At 55.2% G+C, this 21,649-nt stretch overlaps 1 long non-coding RNA gene across 5 annotated transcripts; it reads left to right on the top strand.

Annotated features, from left to right (window-relative positions):
• Positions 1 to 8,480: 8,480 nt before the first annotated feature.
• Positions 8,481 to 20,522, top strand: LOC148662184 (uncharacterized). 5 transcript variants are annotated; one of them, XR_015939675.1, is made up of 4 exons: positions 8,481 to 16,360; positions 16,517 to 17,470; positions 18,491 to 18,604; positions 19,858 to 20,522. It is a non-coding gene; the product is annotated as an uncharacterized LOC148662184 (long non-coding RNA). The 5 variants fall into 5 exon arrangements; XR_015939678.1 differs by having other exon boundaries at positions 16,517 to 16,703; XR_015939676.1 differs by having other exon boundaries at positions 8,481 to 15,841; positions 16,112 to 16,360; positions 16,517 to 18,604.
• The last annotated feature ends 1,127 nt before the right edge of the window (positions 20,523 to 21,649 follow it).

Below are 21,649 nucleotides of genomic sequence, written 5' to 3' on the forward strand. Positions count from 1 at the left end.
ATTCGAGTGAATATGGAAACACGACACACTTTCAGAATTATTTTTAATTATTTGCCACGCTGTAGAAAACCTTCTATATAATTGAGTTATGGAGTAATTTACTCCAGTAATAAAAATCCCTAGCTTGTCTCCGATCAGCAAGTAGAGAAGAGTGGGAGAGTGGTTTAGGGAGTAAATGTTCACTCTAGAAACCTCATGTATGTCTTGCTAAAACTGTATGCGTTAGCATGGGAACGATTGGCAGCTGCTTTCTGCTTACTGCCTCTGACTAATGAGAAGCTGGACAGCAGAGGTGAGGTTGGGAAACGTCAGCAGCCGTCGAAGCCCCAGGTGAGCTCTGGAGAACTCTGCACTCTGCAGATCTGCAGTCTGGGAGCTGAAGTCCATGTAGACACCTGATACAGCCAGCCAGCCAGCCCAGAGCGCTGACATTTCTACACTCGGAAACTTCTTTCCCCTCATCCGTGTGCAGTGCAGTGCAGTGGGTGCATCATGGGTAACCCTCTGAGGGCGAGCGATCCCGAGCTCGTGGCCTTGGTTTCGCCTCGGCCCGCCGCCGTTCGTGTATCTCGACGGGTGTTCTGCCAGGCCCAGAGGCTGCAGGAGTGGGTGGTGGGGGTCGTGACCTCTTCCCCTCGGCTGGCTGGTGGGGGGCGAGGGCGTGGGCGTTAACCAGGGGCCACGCGTACGAGGCGTACCCCCTGTTTCAACGTCGCGCGGCTCATTTCGGATGAGGTGAAAGAGGCCGCAGTGACACAGGTGCTGAGGCCGGAACCGAGCCCCGCAGGCCACGCTGGAATTCCAGCAGCTCTGAAGGAGATCCCGGGAGTGGGTTTGGACTGCTGCTGCGTTTTTCCTGACCCGCTCCTGCGGCCTGTCGAGCCGCGCCGCCGCCAAGAGACCTTCGTTTTGCTGCAGAATGACTCTCCTCTTTCTTTCCCCTGCTGCAGTGATCTAACTGCGGACGCAGTGATTATTTTTCTAAGCGGCAGGAAGGGGGAGTACAATAAATAAGTGGCACATTATTGCCCTGGAATTTTTAAACAGCGTGGGCCCGGGTGCTCGTTCCCAGCGCTTCGATCTCCAGATACCGGCCCGCGGGCCTGACCGCGCGATGGGGGCTGCAGGAGTGACAGATGTAACCTTGTGCGCTGGCAGACTGTGGATAAACAAGTTCCTCCCCCCCCCCCAACCCCCACCGGCGGGGGAGTTTCTCCGAATCGGGCTTCGTTTTGTTTGTAGATTTTGTTCCGAGTCGCGGGAACGAGGCCTGGCCGAGGACGCGAGCCGGTTCTCCCGTAGGTGGCCGCGCTGTGACCGCTGTCCTGGCCCGCAGGACCGGCGCTGCGCAGGGAGCGGGGCCAACTGCAAGGGAGCGGTTTTCCCGGGTCTCTGATCCAGCTGCTGTAAGAGTCGGGGTTCCCAGCAGGCTGTGCGTCTGGCCACAGTGCCAGCACTCTGCTCCAGCTCGGGCTGAGCGCGTGCCAGCTGTCCTCACCCCTGCCGTTCCGGAGCCGGGCTCCGCGGGCAGTGCCAGCAAAGGGAAGCTTTTTTTTCTTTTGTTCTGTTTTTTTTTTGCTCCAGAGCAAAATGTGTTCCCCCCGGTTTCTGGGAAAGTCATTGCCAGGAAAAAGGTTAAAGACCAACTGGAGAAATCGAACCTCCCCTCTCCCTGCTACCCTTGCCAAAGAGCTCCGAGAGCTCTTTAGAAACGAATCTCTGGTTGATTTTTACGGGCTTGCGCTGTAACATGTTTGCGCAGGCTTTTGAAGTCTGTGTGTGTGATAGCTGGCCAGTCCGGCCCAGTGCGAGCTGAAGGCACGTGTAACGTTTTCCTGTGAGGGGAGGCTCCTGATGTTTCTGAATGTTTCGCGTCACAGGATGGAGCGGGGCGAGGCAGCGATGGAGTAATTAAACGAGTTTTTGCGCAGATCAAATTGAAAACTAACGTGTTTGTGCATCGCCTCTTCATGCGTGTGAAACGGCTCCCGTGTCTCTCACTCCCCGAGAGCTGAGGGACGCCCCGGCCGTTGGGTTCTTTCTGAACGGTTTTCGAGACGCTTTCCCCTGCTGCCATGCTGCTCTTGGCTGGGAAAGGGCGGGGCCGGTGGCTCCGCCCCTCCGTCGGCTCGGCTTTGCGAGATCCTGTCGCTGCGTCTTACGGCCTCGCCTCATGTCCCCCCTCGACGGGCCGCCTGCTTGCTACGCCGCCCCCTGCTGGGCGAGAGGCGGGCTGGCACCCGGAACCTTGCGCTCCGGGTGCCGCGGTTCTTCCTCTCTGGTCCAGCCGTGGAGCGGGTCACCGCGGTGTGTCCCCGGAGGGCTGGAGAGGGACGACCCCCTTTTCCAGGGGTGGTGTTGCCGCTGTGTCAGCGTTCAGAAGGGCAGGACTGAGGTTCAGGGCGGAGGGGGCGCGGTGAGACCTCGTCTGTGCTGACGCCCTGGGCTGGCGAGGTCATGTCATCCCGCTGCTGTTATTCTGTGCTTGGAGGAGGGAGCAGTCAGTGAGCTAATGCAAGTTAATTACTTCATGCAGTGGCTCCGTACTCCAGCTCATCCAGCGCAGCTCAGCATCCAGACCCAGGGGAGGTCTGCCCATCCCCTGTCCTTTTGTCTCTGCGCTGGTTCCTCGTCTGCTCCCGGCCCGTTGGGGCTGGAAACCGCGGTCAGGTGTGATTAAGTGCCTCGCTGTGGGATTAGAGATTCAGTCCTGCTTCTCCTCTCCAGCTCCCCTCCTCCTCCACTCTTTCCCTGTTCCTCCCATGTGAGCTCAGCGTGTTCCACGCCTCCTCTATCGCACAGCGCCTCCTGCTGGTGGTCCGTTCCATCGCGCTGCCAGCACGCGGGCGAGAGACCTTGCGGGACGGTAAGTGATTGCACCGGGTCTGGAGTTTCCCTGCAGGTCACTTTCTTAAAAAAAATTGCTGTTAAAATTCCTGGACATGCTTTTAGTCTACAGGTGAAGTGAGTTTGCCAACACACCAGTGCCTGATTCATTGAGAAAGTCCGGTTCAGCAGGAGTCAGCCGAAGCCTGGAATAGCATGCCGATGTGGGATACGTCTCTGGACACGCGGAAGGTCTGGGGATCGGAGGAGTGAGGCGGCCGGAGACCTTCGCTGCCCTCTCCTCTGCGGCCAGCGGTCAGTCCAGGGCCGTGCAGGGAGATGGGGAGCCCCAGCAGAGACCGCGTCCCCTCCCCTCTGACCCCAGGCCGCGCCATTCCTTCTCCACCTCCCTGCTGAGCCTTTGTCATCCACTCTTCCCAATTATCCAGGCATCCGTGTCGGATTGTTGGCTTTTTGAAGAAAGAACAGGCTGGGAGACTCCGAGGATGATGAAGAGATAGCAGACCGGCATGATCAGTGCTGTCAGAGGGTCTCACCCCAACATCTCTTACTCATTATTCTGGATCACAGTAAATAGTGACGAGTCTAGTTTTTGAATGAGCTGCAGACTTGTGAACACTTCCAGCCAGGGATGAATGTGTTTTATAGGTAACTGGTGCATTTTTTCACCAAGCACCTGTGAAAGGAGGAGGAGAAATCCGTTATACCGTCTGTGCACCACAGCCCGATTTCTGTTTCCCCGGGTCCTGCCCCTCTTCTGTACGTTAATCCTTATTTTCTTTCCCAACCTTCGGATAAGCTTTCCTTCATTTCACTGTCGGATCATGACTTGTTTTCCCGCAGGCTCCAGTTCTTCCTGTGGTGGAATTCTGAGCGTACTCCGAACACTGGGGGGGCACGTCCATCCGAGTGCTGGTCAGTCTGCACGCCGGTCAGGCTATGTGCTGGTCAGTTAAGCGCAAAGGTTAGTCTGTGTGCTGGTCAATCTGCACACAGGTTAGTCTGTGCACTGGTCAGTTTGTGCACTGGTCAATCCACATGTTGGTCATTCTGTGTGCTGGTCAGTGTGCAGGTCAATGAGTGCACAGGTTATTCCGTGCACTGGTCAGTCTGTGCACAGGTCAGTCTGTGTGCTGGTCAGTCCATCCGTAGGTTACCTGTGCGCTGGTCAGTTTGTGCACTGGTTAATCCACATGCTGGTCTATCCACACACTGGTCAGGCCGTGGGGTGGTCAGTCTGCACATCAGATCAGTCCGTGCACAGGTTAGTTCTGTGCACTGGTCAATCTGCGTGACGGTCCATCCGGTCAGTCACATGACGGACAGTCTGTGCGATAGTCAGTCCGAGAGCAGGTCCGAATGAGTTCTCTGCCTCAAGCGCCTGTGAAGGCAGGGTCTGCTTTCCTCCTGTGGAGCACAGTGAGTTTCTTAAACTTGGATTAATGACGCTCCATTTCCCTGGTCCAGTGGAGCCTGGTGGCTGTCCTGTGTGGGCTGACGGGCACAGACCCCGGCACTGGGCTTTTCTCAGCACAGCGAAGTACGAGGGGCAGGCCCGCGGGCCCTGTGTGCTGGCACCCCCACACTGCTGAGAGCTGGCTCGCTGTCCGGAGGGATTAGCGCCCATTAGACACTCAATTAGATCCCGGAGATTTGGCATCAGGTATTTAACCCCGAGTCCGAGCTGCTGAGAGGTTTATGAAATGTATCCTGATGTCGCTCTGGCTGTCCCCTCTGGGCAGATCAGGGCTCCCGTCTGGCAGTGTTTATCGCAGCAGCCCGGCGAGACGGAGGAGGGCGCGGTGCCCGGGGCCCAGGACAGAGAGAAACACGGCAGTTTGGCGTGCTTTTTAAAACCGCCAGCGATCTCGGGGGGGGCTCCCTGCGTCTTGTCTTTTCACTTTCCATAACCATACAAACAGCGGCCAGCTCAGTGAATGCCCTGACGAGGAACTCTTAATCAAAACAAATCTCGGGAGGGAGACGAGGAGAAGAAACGGTTTCTCGTCTGTTTCCAATTAGCGGTCTTTAGAAAACACAACTCGGGGGGGGAGAAGAGACCTAAAGGACCGAGACTGCGCGCGGGTTTTGGAAAGGTTTCGTCTTGGTGACGATGTCAGCCTTGAATATCAGAAGCTGTCCTGTTCCCAGTCGAGTAGACGGATACTTTATCTCCCACTGCTGTGGGAGTTGGTCTTTGGTTTCCCCCATAAAAGAACAAAACACACCAGCGAAACATAAAAGTCGCATCAAGAACATGAGATCACAGCAGCAGTACGTGATACGTGAAGAAATGGAGAAATAAACAGGTAGTGGGGGGGGAACATTTAGATACTGGTAGCTGGTAAAATGCTTGTGCTCTGAACGAGAGCTGTAGGTTTTTTTTCTGGTTCAGGTCGGCACCACGTCTGAACCCCGATCTGTCGCCTCCTCCCCCATTTCCTATTTTTACTGCTGCTTTAGTGATCTTGTTCGAACCCGATATCTCTCCATCCAGACAGGCACCAGAGCTCGGGACTGATGATCCCCCTTTCCAGGTAACCTGCCCCGCTGCATTAAAATGAGCAGACCGAGCGTAGCGCATAGAGCAGCCCCTGCAAAACACCAAGCACAACTGGGGAGCAGCCACAGGTGGGGGCGCCGTATGGCCTGGCCTCCCTCTGCTTCGGTTGAGAAGGGGAAATTTCTCAAGGGCCCGGGAGGTCAGAGTTCAGAGGCTGGGCTGTTGTAGTGGCTGACCTGTTGACCAAGCTGCCCTCGGCCACCCCCTCCATCTATCTCCACGGTTCGTGTTCAGTATTATTCAGTTCATATTAAGAGTGCAACCTGCCCCAGGGGTCACTCTCCCCCTCTCGTCCACAGCACCCCCCTCTCCTGCCCTCTCTTTGTCTTCCTCGCGTCGCCTCAGCCCTGCGCCCCTCCGCGTGTCCACCCTGCGCACGGAGAGAGCTGCGCTGGGCCGGACTCGTCCCCTGGGCCCGCCGGCACGGGGAATGGGGCCGCTCGTGTCGACTGGATGAGTGAAGGATCGATCTCAAGGAGTGAGCACTAGTGATCTTTTTTTTCTGACTTGCACCAGCGGCCTGAGGCAGGGCTGACTCGTGCAGGAATCTGATGTGGCTTTAAAACTTTCCAAAAGTGATTTTGCCCAGAATCGACACTTCGGGCAGTTCTGAACCTTGTGGTTTCCAAAGCACTGCCGCCTCTCTGTGGCTTTGTGGTCTGGTCCTGTTACATTATTACAGCACCTTCCTCGGGAGCAATTTACTGGGTTACTGCAGAGCCCCCACCCTGCCTCTCAGAGTGATTATTGTACTTGTGCAGAAACTGAGAGAGAAGGACTTCTCTGCTCCCTGGCCCTTAAATCCCAGGACCGTTCGTGGGTCTAGAGAGATCCGAAGTGGTTTTTACATTTGTATTTGATTCTACAAGGCATTCGTGCTGCGTTTGGCTCCCTCCCGCTGCTCGAAGGAGGTCGAGACTAACAGCTGGTGCTGTGTGTGGGAGCTGTGGAAGGCCAGGCTGCACCAACGACAGGCTTGAGGCTGTGGGGACAGCCGGGAAAACCGGGGTGTCCCTGGTGACACCTTGAACCCTCAGGGCGGTCTGGGGTCCCTGCCGGTCCTCGTCAGGATCCAGGAGCTGGCCCATTCTGCAGGGCAGCAGAGGAGCCTGTGCATTTCCACACTCACGTGGCGAGATCATTCTGAGCGACCAAGTTACGAGCCTTCGATAACCCCTGGCTGAAGCCGGCGTCCTTCCTGGGCAGCCAGAGCACCAGGTCTCTGAGTGATTCAGAGGCGGCGGAGAAGGAACTATTTACACAGCGATAAGGCTGTTCATCCACACAGAGCTTCTGCTTGTGATTGGCCGCACGCGGTATCTTAACCTGCGGACAAGGCCAGCTGAAAGCTGGGTTAGGGAGATGTACTGGGGTCGTGCCCTTTGACCCGCCAGCTATCGGCTATCAAACCTGTCTTCACATCCTTGCTGATGATAAAGAGTGGGGGGCACCGATCTGACCTGCAGCCCCGCATAATTCTGTACTGTCTCTCTTTCGGAGAGGACAGGGGTTTCTGGGGTGGGGGAGGGCAGTACGGAGCAGTGCTAGGGGGTTTCCGGTTTTGTTACCGAGGGTCGTGGGTGCAGGCACAGATCCAGCTGTTGTGTCCAGGAACGAAGGCACTTTGCTCCTCTTGCTGTTGCGCACCCAGCTGGGTTAACACCTAGGATGGCCCAGCACTCCAGCCAGGAAATTCCTGGGCACCGGACTGACGGCTCTGGAGAGTCAGCGCGCTTGTGAAGGACTGCAGCTGGAACAGGCTAACAATAATGAAGTGTTCCCAATGGAAGGAGCCGTTTGACACATCTGGCCCGTTTGGTAGTTTGATCCCAGGATCCCATCCAGCTGTTTCTCGAAAGAAACCAGGGTATCGGCTTCAACACCTTGTCTGGGCGCCCCGTTCTCTGCTCCCACAGCTCTTTGTGTAAGGAATTCCTCCTGTACTCAGTTTTAATTGCTCTTCCCAGCAGTTTCTCCTTCTGTTCTCTGGTTTCGCTGTTGGAGCACGGGTGAGAGTCCACATCTGGAGTTGCAGCTTAGATGGTCGGGGACAGACGGAGGGGGAATATCAGGTTTGCACAGCGCAGACCGGATTGATGTTACAAAATGCCGCATGGGATGGCATGAGATGGTCGAGCACGCACGCGAATTGTTTCTCATGTTGAGAAAGCAGGGAGCGTGCTGCAGTCACCCAGGCGCCCTTTGAACTTAACGCCAAATGGCAGTCTGAGCCCCCGGCTGCTGAGATTTACATCCCTGTTATGAAATATCCTTCCTGCAGAGCTTTTCATTGCTCCAATAAAAGTAATTAGAGGAAAGACGTGTGGAGGTTCTGTGGGTCCTAATGCCCCAGCACAGTGACGGGGACTCTATACTGCAAAAAGGCGCTGTCCTTTATGTGAGATGTAACACTGAGCTCCTGACTCTGTGGTGATTACAAATCCCAGGGCATTTCTTGAAAAGAGTAGGGGTGTTACCCCAGTGTCCTGGCCAAATCCTCCCCCGGTCTTCACCAGTCATGGCCTCCTAATAACCCCCCTCTCTGAACTGGCTCCATCACTCTGCTCTCCTCCCCACTGAGTGTCACGACCACCCACCTGCCCAGACCAGCCCACAAGAGAGCCCACCAGTGCCAGCAGCGGGTTGATAATTACAAGCGCCGCCGCATGTGTTAGCTCATCACCACACGCCCTACCCTGTGGCAGGCAGCAGGACTTAAGCCGTTCAAACCCGCTTCTTGCTGCTCGATATGGAGTCTTCTCACAGAGGGCTCAACCTCGCGTTTACTCGGAATCTCGCTCACGTTACTTCTGGATACTGAACTCCCTTTCGCCCCTCGACCTTGGACCTCGCCGCCAGATTTGGATTGTTTGCTTCTCTTAGTATTTTTTTAGATTTTGAACTACTGTACCTTCCGCCTTTCGACCACGACCTGGCCTGAGCTTCCGGCTTGTTCGCCGGTCTCGCTATCCACCTGCTCCTGCGTCTGCACAGGATCGGCGTACCTCTTCGTTGGGGGATTCCTTACACGGAGAGCTGGTGTGTGGGGAGCACACTGGTGGGGGTGGTGGGGGTAAAGCACTTTGAGCAGGGTGTCCAGCTCCTGCCTGGCTGGCGGGCTCCCCTGACACTGTCACGAGAGTCAGACAGACTCAAAAAGTAACCCTTCCCCAGCACAAGCACAATCCTCCCTGATCCCTCTCCGCTGGGACGGGACGAGGCGTGTGTGACTGGCACGGGTTGTGTTTTCACTCTCCTCGGGATTCTTCTCCGGATTCTTCCGGGAAGCAACCCCCCCCAGCTCTCCTCTCCTCTCCTCTCCTCCACTCCACTCCATCAGCGCTCGGAGCGCTCCGTCTCCAGGGCCCCGTCCGCCCGGGTCCCGCCCGGCGACGTCGCGGATCAGTCAGCGCCTCGCCGGTCGGATTAACCCCCTGCCCCCAGCCCTCCTGCTTTGGGTAACTCCGTCGACCCCCGGAAGGGGATGTGAGCAGGAGGGCAGGGGAGGGGGTAACTGGAGAGGACCTCCGATTAGCCGCTAATGAGCCGTCAGCCGATGCGAGGCGATAAGGAAGCCGGTTTTCTTCCGTGCTGCCGGGGCAGATGGGATGGCTCCCTTTCGGGGCCCTGTGACCTCGTGATCCGGAGGATTTCAGCGCGACGTTGCTTCGGGGGCGAGGGGGAAAGATGGCACTTTTCTTTGTAACCAGCGCGATCCCGTTTACCCAGCCCCTGTCCTCCAGGTGCACTGGAGTGACGGGGTCTGAAATCTCACCCTGTTAGGGGGAGTGTGCGCTGGGAAGGGGGTCTGGTTGAGGAGAAGCTGGTTATGTTCTGTGGGGAGGCATGAGCACCAGTGATGCCTCTAGGGGAAACCACACCCTTCGGCCTGGCCAGAGTGCTCCTCCCTGGCTCTCCCCATATCCTCAGGGTTGGGCCGACTGTCCTCCCTGTTCACAGCTTCTGAAACAGCAACGGCGTTCCCAGACATGGGAACTCTTCTGTTCGGCGGAGCCTCCTGGGTGTGTTCATGTGTCTGTTTGTTGGAGTTCGGAAAGCCAAGGCCAGTCTAACCTCGGGGGAAAAATTCGTACAGACCCTCCGGGCGTCCCCACGTCTTGGACAGAGGTGACGGGGCGCTCTCTCTCGCATGTCTTTGTTTCAGGGCGATTAAAGACGCCGAGCAATGGCCCCGTGTGTGGACGGTGTTCGCCGCAGATCCAGGAACTTCCCAGCCTCCTGCGTCTGCGTCTGCGTCTGCCGCGCTGGCTAGCCTGGCTGTAAGAGTTTGGCTCGAACCTCCCACGTCTTCAAAAGTGTTTCTATTCAGTCTCACCGCCCCCACCTCCCCTTCCCTCCCTGTACCCGAAGAAAAGTCCTGGGACCGTGGAGAAGAATTCCGGGATATCTGGGGGGGAAGGAATGGGGCGGGAAAGCGAGGAGGAGGAAGGACGAGACGTGAAGAAGACTGCGGATGTGTTGATGTGCCGATGGCCGCCGGGATTAAGCCGGGATTAATCCGGGACGGCGGGGGATGGTTTGAGGGAAAGGCCTGGCTCTCGGAGGGAGACGGGGAGAGGGAGGGAGGAGAGAGGGAGCTGTGCCAGGGCCGAGCGGGCAGGAAGAATGAGGCTCCCCCCCCCGGCGGAGCGTCACAAAGGCGGCCAGGGGACCCCGGTGCGACCGCAGGGCACGGAGGGCCAGGGCCGTGTCAGCGCCCCCCGCGGCCGGGGCTGGCAGAAATCTAGTCCCAGGCTGTGCTGGGGCCTGGGGGGTTTTTGTGCGTTGGGAGGGCGCTGCTGCCCTCTCTCGGCTGGGGGGGGTCCTGGGAGCGCGCGCCGGTCTCTCTCATCTCTCGAGCGCTGTCCTCTTCTGAAAGGCAGAGCGGCGCAGGTGTCCTTGCAGAGCGAGACGGCCTCTTTGTGCATGTGCCTTTCGGAAAGAATAACGGATTATTGTAAAAAAAAAAGAAAAAAAGAAATCAGTGGGCCGAACACACCATCAGTGTTGAGTAAAAAAAGACACCGGCTAGTGAAAGGAAGCTTAACTTTTTCATTGGAAACATTCGTTTTTGTTGCATGTTTAATGGAGGCCTTTTTCCTGAGGCGTGTGAGTGTTTGGGCAAAAATTTTAATCCTGTGTGAGCAGACGTCCAGAAAAGAGAGAGGCTGCATCGCTCAGGCCCAGCGACAGGGTTTTCCAGCTTCGGTCCAGGGAACCTTCTGACTGCAAGAGTTAATCCAGGTACCTCCCAGTCTTTTATTCCATCCTCTTTGTGAAATTGTATTTTAAGCTTTCACAGCCGGACGTAGATTGCTTTGGATTTAAGCATCAGCTAATTAACCGTGTCCTGGGGTTGTCTGATTCCTTAAGGATTCTGGGAGAAGACAGGAGGGAAGGGGGGAAAGCTGGGCTTCCTGGGGGTCGTTCTGAACTGGGACAGCGGCGGCCCACACCGTCCTAACAAGCGGGGTGAACTCGGGCTTGAAGAACCCCGACTTTGCCACAAGCTCAGGAGGAGGCACTGGGCTTCTAATTCTGTGTGTTGGGGGTGGCGAAGGGGTGTGACTGCGTCCGTTCCCCTAAAGCGCAGGCAAGGCAGCCCGTTTGCTTGAGCAAGCTTCTCTTTCGGGACCGCGTCAGCTTGTTTTGTGCGAGATGAATATGGATTTCCTGTAACCGGCCCGGCAGAGAGCCGGCAGGTCCGTTATCTGCAGGGCCGCGCACAGGTCAGGAATGAGTGCCTGGGTTTCTACAGAGCGTGCACGCACTGTGGATTTCGCTGGCGCCCAAATCAGTGAAGCAGTGGAGAGGAAAGTGGAGGAAAGCCCGGGTCTGAATCGGATTTGGTGCAGAGGTGATCACCTCCCCCCCAGCAGAGAGAGGGTGCCCCCCGGGTCACCTTGTCTTTCACCCGGCAGTCTGCTCTCACTCCTCACAGGGGAGTCATGGAGGTGGACAGCAGGAAGCCCCATGAATGCAACACGCTCTGCACTGTGTTCAGTTCTGCTCTGCATCTTGCGCAAACACGGAGCTCAGTGCTGTGCCAAAACCAGTAGGAACGCAGGCGGCGAGGCTCCAGATAATGCGCCAGAGGACACCAAAACATCTGGGGATCTGGTAATGTTTTACAAAACAGTGGGAAATGCACACAGGACAGCAGGAGCGTCACACAAAGCACAGATGAGTACAAGCACAGTCTAGTCACACTCTGGTCACAGCGTGGGCACAGTCTAATCTCAATCTTGTCGCAATCTAGTTGCAGTCTGGTCGCAATCTAGTCGCAGTCTAGTCATAATTTAATCTCAATCTAGTCGTAATCTAGTCACAATCTAGCCTGCCTCCAACGGGACAGAGCAGCTGCCAGGTGGCTGAACTCAGAAGGACCCCAGTGTGAAGCACAGCTTGGGCGCCGCAGCTCGCCTGTCATTCCAGACTCCCCGGGATTGGGATAGTCCCGGTTTATGGACAAACCCCCCGTCACAGCACCAGCTCCACACAGGTTCCATGTGTGTGTCCGGGCTGTGTGGCTCAGGAATCCGGAGGCGAGCCCAAGTTAACCTGGAGCCCCTCCGCTGGCACGCCACTCCATCCAAACCGGCCCATTGATTATTTTTCCTGCACCTTATCTCTGGGAACCCGGAGTGTGTTTATTTGTTGCTGGGGGTCTCTGCGGGGTGTGGTGCGGCGTCGGCCTGTTCCACCTCCCGAGAGGTCTGTGCACAAGAGGGAGAGGTGAGACCTACCGCCTGGCTCTCCTGAACAGTTTTCTCTCTGTCTTTTCATAACCCTGCACGGGCCTGGGCTCGGGAGGCACGCAGATTAATAGAGGCCCTGTCGGGCCGCGGGGAGATTCATTGTGAGACACGGAGACACTGGTTATCTCCATTGATGAGGGCTGAATGGAGAGAGCTTTCTGAAGAGGCGCTGAAACAAAGGCCTTTCTTCATGGGCAGTGGGGCCGAGGGGGCGGGGCGCTGGGCTGACATTCCTCAGCGAGACTCCCGACAGGTTTATCTGGGGTCTGTTTGAGCTTCATCTCTGGGGGGCTGGGGAGGCAGATCAGACCGGAGGGGAGGATGCACATGACAGGCTCTTTTGCAACAACAGAGAAAGATGGAAAGTGAGATCTCGTGACGCCTGAGGGATGGTTGACAGCCCTCTTTTTTCCGTTGTGTTTTTTCTTGTGCAGCATGCACAGTTTGCACTGCTTTCCCGCTAAGGAGCGGATCGACGCACCCAGACCTTCTCTCGGCGTGCAGGACGTGAGCCCTTTCTCCCATCTGGTTCGGTTGGTAGTTAGTAGCTCACTGATCTCATCCAGCTGCGTCTTGAGAGAAACCAGCGTGTCGGCTTCAACAACAAGTGTAAGCAAGAGCCTCCTGTTCTCAGTTGGTAAACAACAGGTGATTTAAAATTTAACATGATTCCAGTTTATTTCCAGATCAGGAGTCTGCGGTACAGCCCTCTCTTGGTAAGCCTACAGTGACCTGACAGACAACTCTTTAAACCCAAATATCAAAACTCCAGTCCTGGGTGTCCAGCAGGGATTGTGTGTCTCCTTAAGTCACGAAAAAGCTCAGAATGTGTTAATGAGTCCCAGCTGGAGGTATAGTTGGCCCAGTTTATCCTGCACATTTAAAGGGATGCAGAAGACCCTCTGGATTCGGGATCCCAAGCTCCCTGATCCCTGAGGAAGTCCCTGAACTGTCCCATTCCTGCAGGTGCAGAGCTCACTGCTCTGTCTCATCGCTTGCTGCCAGTACTTCTAAGCTAAACGTGTGCTGTCCTGCTGTGGACATTCCCTCCTTGCCCCTTCTGACAGGAGCGCCTGAAACCCCTTCAGTTTGTGTTTGGAGAGGAATCAGACTGTAAGTCCACAAGGAGCTATAAAAAAGCACCTCCAGCTTTTTTTTTGCTTTTTTTTTTTTGCTTTCATGAGAGAAACGGTGCCCCTAGGACTTCAGACCATCTTTCCAAGCGAGTGGTTGGGATACCCCGGTGGTTACCTTCTCTAATAAAGCCGATGGGGCAGGGCTAGGGCGCAACGTCACTGCCGTCTCGTTTGAAAAGAAAAATCCGCTCGTCAAGCTACAGTAGCCCGGGACGTCGCAGGCGAGCTCCCCAGTCGCTCCCTCGAGCCAGGGAGAGGCGTGGGCTGCGAGGCCGGGCTGGCGCGGGGCAGGAGACAGGGCCGTGCCTGTCGGGACGTTAGCGGGGCGGTGTGCCTTTCATGATCGCTTCAGGGGGCAGAGGTCATCCCCTGATTTCCAGAGCGCGATCACTTTTGCAGATGCTGCAGGGAGGGCCGCTGCTCCCTACCTGTCATGTGTAATTACCGGCGCGCTCTCCCCGGGCTCTGTGCGCGGATCCTGTTTCACTCCGCAACGCTGATGCTTTTCCAATACGGAGTTTTTCCAATATGGTGGAGCAGCCATACAGAACCCTGGACTCCTCCCAGTGGCCCTGGCAGCAGTGAGGGCCTGAACCGCCTGGCTTTGATTTCGGAGAGGCCGGTTGCTTTCAAGGGCAAGGGGTCCAGGAAGGTGCTGTTTTAGGCGAGCCGCGGTTTTTTTGGTGAGGCGATCTATGCGCCGGTCCATGTTCAGCACAGAGTCTCCCACGCGCTCATGGAGGAAACCCTTGTGTAGGGTCTGGGACAGCTGCTCTCCCCTGGCTGTCTTCAGTGGGTCCAGGTGGTTAGATGTCGGACTGTCCAGGTTTGCAAGCAAGCGTCAGGCGATCCTCCACACCCCTTGTCCAATTCCGCCCATCAGGACGCAGACAAAGGCTCCCCAACTCTCAAACCAGTAGATCTAAGTTCTCATTCGTACCTGTAGCCACATCCTTACTTAACACTTGATGTTCTTTGCAAGTGCGCATGCGTGTTCTTGTTCTTGCTGTGCCCTTTCTTCTTCTTCGTCTGGACGTCAACTGCTCCGGCCTGCTGTACAAACACGTCGTCCCCCCTCGGGGATAATACAGTCTCTCTCTCAGTTCAAGAGCAAAGCTGATATGATTGCAGATCCCTCTGTCACAACTGGCCGCGTCAGCGTGCTGTCGCACGTACCTGCTGCTCTGCTCTGAAGCCCCGATCCTCCTCTGCACCAGTGTGCCTCTCCCGCCCTTCAGAGCTGCCTGATGTCCGCTCTTCACATTGACAGTGTCTCTCAGTGCGCTTTATAGAGCCGCGCGAATGGGACAGAGCAAGCACAGGGGTCATGCATTAGTAAAACTACAAGAAGCGGCCGCGATTCAAGCGAAGGAAATCGGAGTATCAGAAAACAAAAGCTGCCTTATAGCTAGCCGTCATAAATAAGGGGTAAAATTCGGGGCGCCGTGTCAGGTTTCTGGAAGATGCAGGGGAAATTTCCAATTTAAGTGTGAACATTGACCACAGGCCTGGAGGGGGATTTGGGTGAGAAGCTGACCTTAGCCTTCATGCTCAGACAGAAGGCAGAAGGCACGGGAGGCAGGTCAGGGTTTATGAGCCTCAGATGGGTTCGCACGGGACACCGGGGGGGTGAGCAGGGTTTTGAAGGAGAGGCCAGAGCTTTGATGTCCCCTTTCCGCCGCGGAGATATACTGACAGACAGGGCCTGGGTTAGGCCAGTGCTGCCTGCCCTGTGGCAAATCAGAGGGAACACCCTCACTCCTGTCAGGCACCATTCGCCAGCATCTGGGCGAGAGGAGACACAGGGACGGTAGCAGCAAGATCACAGAGCTGGCCATTCGTGAAACAGCGGCTTTGAAACTCTGATATACATGGTGGTGTGCTTACAGTTATGCTCAGTTTTTTGTCTTTTCCAGCGTGCAGCGTGTTCACGATTTACCCCCTGCTCATAATTGAGCAACCCAATCAATAAGGAAGATAATAGCAAACTGCACCCTGTCCCGGGACAGGACCCCAGTCAGTCGTGGTTCAGGGCAAACACACACACACACACACACACACAAAAGGATGATTTAAAGTCACCGATTAGCCACGTTAGCACATCTCTGGGGGGTGGGAGGAGCACAAAGCACCTGGTGGGAACATGATGTGAACACGCAGACTCCCCACAGAAGGATCACCACAGAATCCTGCCTAAGAGTGGCGGGGGAGGTGTGCTAATTGCCACACCACCGTGCTGAAAACCACTTTAGCAATGGACAGCACAAAGTCGATTGACACTTAAATGAGGCTTAAAATGTCACAACTGAGCAGAAGATGACGCGTAAAAGAGCCAGATAGACTCAGAAATGGTGGAGGTGCTCAGCTGTACTAACAGGTGTTACAAAAGCTTTGATCTTTTTTTTTCCCCCCTGGAAGTGTTTTCCTAGGGCACAAGACAGGATACGCCTTGGACAGGACTCCAGTCCATCACAGGACAGACACACACAGATACTTGCGCCGGGGCCAATTTTCCCCAGAAGCCCATCGACCTGCCAGTAAGTTTCTCGACAGCGGGGGGAGACCTGCACCAACACGAAGAGAACATACAAACTCCACGCAGACAGCACCCCAGCATTGAACTCGGGACCCCAGCACTGCCAGGCGGCAGTCATAACCATCACAGTGTGTCCCGAAAGGGAATTCAAAGCATTGTTAACAACTCTCTTCGTCATCAGCGTTAATTTTTCAAAGGTTAGGCTTTTAAAAGCTTCGCCTGAAAAGGCTCCTGAATCCCTGGTCTGTGTCCTTGCCTGTCCTCTCCGCAGCGAGCTGGGAGAGATCTGTCGGTGGGATCTGGACCGGACGGCGCAGGAAGAAGCCGAGGGCCGCAGGCCTGTGCTCTCCCATCACTCCTGCGCTCCCCCCCCGAGCCAGTGAGCGAGACAGGACGCCCCCCTCTGACCCCACCGTGGGGAGCGTGGCGTCACAGAGCCGCAGCTCGGAGCGGGACAATGGCAGGAAGCTTGTAGGAGACAATACAGCGCGACCTTCGACCCCAGGAGCCAACACATCAAGTGAGCCCTGCATTCGCGTTCGCAACGATTAATGGCGTGACGCAGCGTGTAAGACATCAGACACGGCTTGTAAGACAAAACCTGACGGGTGGAGGCCGGCATATTTTAATAATGGCTCTGCGTTTCTTAACACGGCTCCCCGCTGCCTCCTTGCAGGAGAAGAAAGCACAGGGGCACACAGCGCCGCGCCCGAAGACTTCATGAAGACGAATCGCGAAGGGAGGGGAGAGGAGGGCCGGGATTAAGTCAAAGTGTCGACGAGCCCCCCCGGCCACGTCCCAGCGTCTCTCTCCTGCCCCCCTGAAAAGCTCCAGGCTTTGGCTGTGGAATTTCCAATGGGAAGGTGGGACGAAGCTTCTATTTCAGCTGGAACCCAGAGCCTTTCCATCTGATGCAGTTATGAAAAAACTGCCTTTTTTTCCCTTAATTCTCTGGGTGACATTTGATTTAGCGGTCAGAATTCAATGCATGTGAAAAATGCATTCCATAACCAGCTATGCCTGGGCTTGGAGTCGGATTGCAAGGGGATGGTGCAGTTAAGCCTGTCATTACTGCTCAGTGCGTCCCAGGCTGCGATTTCAGAACAAACAGACATGGCGAGATGCTATTTTTTAGTCATTAAATTCCAGGATTTGGCGAGAAAACAATGGAGCGCTGTAATAATTTGGAAGCACATTAATTTGACGAAATTGCATGGTTTTGTAACTGTAACTACTGTGTAGAGTTTATTACTAAATAGTAACATTCCCTATTCATACACAGCCACAATTAAGGAATTAGCTCATTTTAGCTTCATAATAGTATGTATTCTATATGGACAATATTTATTTCTGTATTTACATATTCCCAGTCATCCTTAATGTGTGTGGTGAAATGTGTATATTACGTTACATGCAAACTATCCTGGAGATGTCTTGAAAAAGCTGGCGTATTTCACTTTAACGCAGATCTGGTAATAATTTTGAAAAATGCGTGTATAATGTTCCTGCAACTAGACTCTTCCATCTTCCAACTGGTGATTCCCACGGTGAGACCGGAGAGGTTCTGTGTCCATCTCGGAGAGTGGGAACCCGGGCAGGCTGCGATGGCAGCGCCCTGATTGCTCCTGCGGTAGGCGAGACGTTGGGGGTGTTTCGTTTTTGACTTCAGAGCTTGACGGGATTCCAGGCTGCCTCTGGAAGTCAGCCCTGTAATCAGCCCTCGGGCCCTGCAGGATTTAATATTAACCAGGTTCAGGTGTCCCAAAGCTCCTGCACTGATCCTCCTCTCAGTCGGCTGCTTCATTAGGGGGTCACTGCTCGCTGCTGCCCGCGCGCTCGAGCCCGGCCTGATGGGACTTCTCTCTGCGAGCCCGAGTGACTGATTAGCCCTGTCTAAACACGCCACGCATGCTCAGGGCTCAATTGGGCCCGCAGCTTCAGCGGAGAAAATTGCTTCCAGATCGCCGTAATCTTCTGGGAAAAGTTTCCAATGGATGAGTGCCTCTGTGTGTGTGTTTGTGTTGTTGTGTGTGTGTGTGTATTTGGTGTGACAACACGCTGCTTGGGAGCACAGCCGTGTTTCAGGAGAGTGGCAAGAGTCTCTCGATGAGCGGTTTATTTTGGAGGTTCCCCTTCAAAGCGGGGAGGCTGTTAGTCAGTGGGGCGGGCTGCAAGCTCACTACGGGTGGGGGGGGCGAGACTGGCGAGACCGGCTCTGCAGTGAAAGAGCGTGGGGGGGACTGAGCGTGCCGCGGGGCCATGGACTCGGCCACGGGGCTCCGTGGTTCACCTCACACCGGCACGATCCGGATGGCACCGAGCTGCGCACTGGGCCGGTATGCCCTCCTCGTTTCGGAGTAAGGGGGCACTGGGGAGCTCTGTCCATCTGAGTCCGGCTGGGAAATCTGGAAACCACAACCGGGCACAACCGGGAGACGAGGAGAAATCTGCCTGAGCTCTCTTGTCCTTTCCACTAGCCCGTTCCACCCTCCCCCCCCTCCGGTGTGATCTCTCCACCTGTCCTGTCCTGAAACTGGACAGGCGCACCAGATCCGCAGTGAGGTCCATCTCTCGGCACCCCTGACACCAGCCTGAGGTCTCTCCACGGGGCCTCAGAGGCTGATTGCCGCTGTTTCCTGCTTTCGGCTAGGCTGTGCTGGGGAAGAGAAGGCGATGAGGGGACCGAGAAAGGCCCGGGCTGGGATCCCGCGCAGTCGAACGACTTGACAAAATCAAAATTAGCAGCGTGTGGCCCTCCTTTCAGGTGACCAAGCCTTCCATTTCTTTGCATTAATGCATCAGCCCCCTTGGAGAGCCTGTTGAATAGGGCGACAGACACACTACCTCCTTCCTAAATCCAGGTAATCCAATATTGCAACAGGAGGCCATGCTGATCCGACCTCTGACCCCTGACCTCCCCCTCTCGGACAAAGGAGCACATGATCCCCATACCTGCCTTCCACCTCAAGCCCTGGAATTCTCTGTGCAGCTGGGCTGCTTAACACAATTAAAGTCTTTCAGTAGGACCCCGAATCTCAAAGGAGCGTTTCTCACCAGAATCACAAAAAGTCACGGGGGATTTCAAGCAATGGGATACCAAAAAAAGTTTGTTTGTTTTTTTTTGTGTGCAAGTTAAGCTGGCTTAATCAGTGTCGGAAAGTGAGCCTCCTTCCCAGCTCCTGAGCACACAGAGGGCTGTCGGTCAATGGGATTTTTACTGTGAAGAACGTGGCAGCTGAGAACCGAAATATTAATCCCAACACTTCTCCAGCTACTGCCAATAATATTGATCAGAATGAAGATAACCCCTAAGCGATCGGATGCAGCTTATTCGACAGGCTCAGCGGTTTTGTCTGTTCAGCGTGGGGGCCTTGTGTGGGGAGAGTTGCCGGGTTGTTACAGACAGTGGGGGATCCTGCACCCTGAGCCTGCAGGCAGCTCTGGTCTGCTCTGCACTGTGCCGCGCTGCAGTGTACCGAGCAGCCTCTGGGAAACTACTTAGTGGCATTTTGCAAGGGGATTAGGAGCGGGGAACAGGGAAATGGGAAGCTAGCCAATGGCAGCGAGGGATGAAAAGACGGGTGGTGGCTTTCCTGGTGTCCTTGAGGAGGTGTGTGTGCAAGGAGCAGGCTGGTGATGTGAAACAGGTGCTGCTGGTGTTGCCTGTTCTCTGCTTTGCAGCTTTTGGGTGGGGGGGGCGGGGCTTGGCTGGGGAGGGGTGTGGCATGATTGGGTTGGGGGCGGGGACTATGAATGAGTGGGGTATGGTGGGAGGAGCTTACAGGTTGCCTGAGCCACGTGGCTTCTGGACCCACACGAGCCCGTCAGTGCCCTGCCCGGCACAGCCCACCAGGGTCCAATTGTCACACTCTGCCAGGTGGGCACCCCCCACATCTCTCCCACCCCTTGGCCCCTCCCAGAAAAAAAAATGTAAAAGATTAAAAAATCCGATTGTCAAGTGTGTGGAGCATTTGCAGGATGCTCGATTATATACAAACACTGGCATCCGTGTTTCAGGAATAACATGAAAAGACGGAAATGGGAACTACGCAGAAGCGGCAGTCGGAAGCGCTTTTGTGAGATCGTAACAGAGTGCTGGAGTAGGAGAACAAGCCTGCTTTGCTTCGGCCTGATGTTCATCTCTCCACACCGTAGAAACAACAGACCTCTCCGATCCTTCTCATTCCCAGATATTTCCAATTAAACGTGTCTGGAATTGACTCTGGTCTCCTGTGGCACTGGGACAGCTTTAATATGTAGTGGAGCAAGAGAGGAAAGCTGACACTGCTGCCTGCTTTTCAAACTTTACAGAATAAAACTCCAGTCTTGTCGGTCTTTTCAATGGGACTTTTACTGCGTTTTCTCCAGGTGTAGTTTTATAGGGGGGAAGACCAGAAATCCTTATTTTCAACGGCCGTCGTAACCTGGCCCCGTGGCCAATAGAACAATAGAACGAGTTGCACGTAGTAAACCCTTCAGATTTGTTTGAGGTTGGGAGAAAAAAAAACGGAAAGTTGTATCTGTACAGGGAGGAATTGTTAACACATGGTCCTGACCGCCTTGCGAGCTAGCAGGCCTGTCCTCAGAGTGGTCACAGCCTGGCGCTGCCTCGCTTGGCACTCACAGAGAGGATTGTGTTGCCTCATTTTTTTATTAAAAAAATACGTTGCATTTTTGTTCAATTCCGCGCTCTGATTTTTTAAAAAAATTCTTCCCGGCTCACCGCTAGCCACAGAGGCACAGTCTACTGTCCCATGCGAAGCCAGGGTCCCGCAGGGTGTCCCTCCTGAGCGCGACCCCTGCTCCTGGACGTGACACACCCAAGGCCTTCGGCCGCCTGGAGGGCAGACGTCCACCCCAGAACCGCGTGGGAGGTCAGGCTGCAGTCAGGGCACTTGGCAGGAGTGTGGCACAGCACCTTGGATTCTGCACTTGGAACTGGAAGGTTGCAGGTTCACATCCCAGGTTGAGACACCGCTGTCGCCCCCTCGAGGAAATGGCTTCGCCTGGCTCATACGCCATCTATATAAGAGTGCAAATGTAAGTCAATACTGAGCTTGTTCCACACCTCTGTCACCCTTTGTGTAAAGATGGGAGGATGTCATCTGTCTGTTTCACTGAGAGAAACAGGGTCACCATCTTCAACAACATCTCTGAGTAGGTTGTTGCACACTCCCACCAGCCTCTGTGTAAAGAAGCGCCTCCTGTTCTTGGATTCTGAACCCCTGTGTCAGATCCCCCCTCAGCCTTCCATTCAAGACTAAAAATGGTCCCCTGGGCCTGGCAGAACTAGACGCCGTGTTTGAAATGCTTGTGTCCCTTTCTCGCTCCTGAAGTCGGCTGCTTCTGATCTCACATCTGCCCTCTGGGTGTCTCATCTGGAACTGGAACTTGCGGTCTCACTCGTCACTGACCGCTGCTTCTTTTCCTGGATCTGAGCCGCCCCCCCCCCGCCCCCTCCACTGACTGAATCGACCCCGAAGACGCCTTAGTCCCAGATGTAGGAGAAGTGACAACGAACACAGAGGCGGAAGCTCTGGCGGGCCGCGTGTATTTTGTAACGCGAGGAAGTGAGCTGTGGTTTAGAGACCTGCGTCAGGACTGACACTATAAAGACAAAACAAAAGCCTCTGAGTGGAAGGACGCTAAGAGGCTGTGATGCACATGTGCTTCCTGACGGATTCTCAGGCGGTAATTAGCGCTAATCTAGGAAATACCCTGATTAGCGTCAGGAAGCCTCAGATTACTCTAAATGATACCCAGTGGGTTTTATCTTCTTCCCAGGTGATCCCTCATAGGTCTACACTGC

Source organism: Lepisosteus platostomus, chromosome 6 (assembly GCF_059453375.1).
Source record: "Lepisosteus platostomus isolate fLepPlt1 chromosome 6, fLepPlt1.hap1, whole genome shotgun sequence".
NCBI classification, from domain to species: domain Eukaryota; kingdom Metazoa; phylum Chordata; class Actinopteri; order Semionotiformes; family Lepisosteidae; genus Lepisosteus; species Lepisosteus platostomus.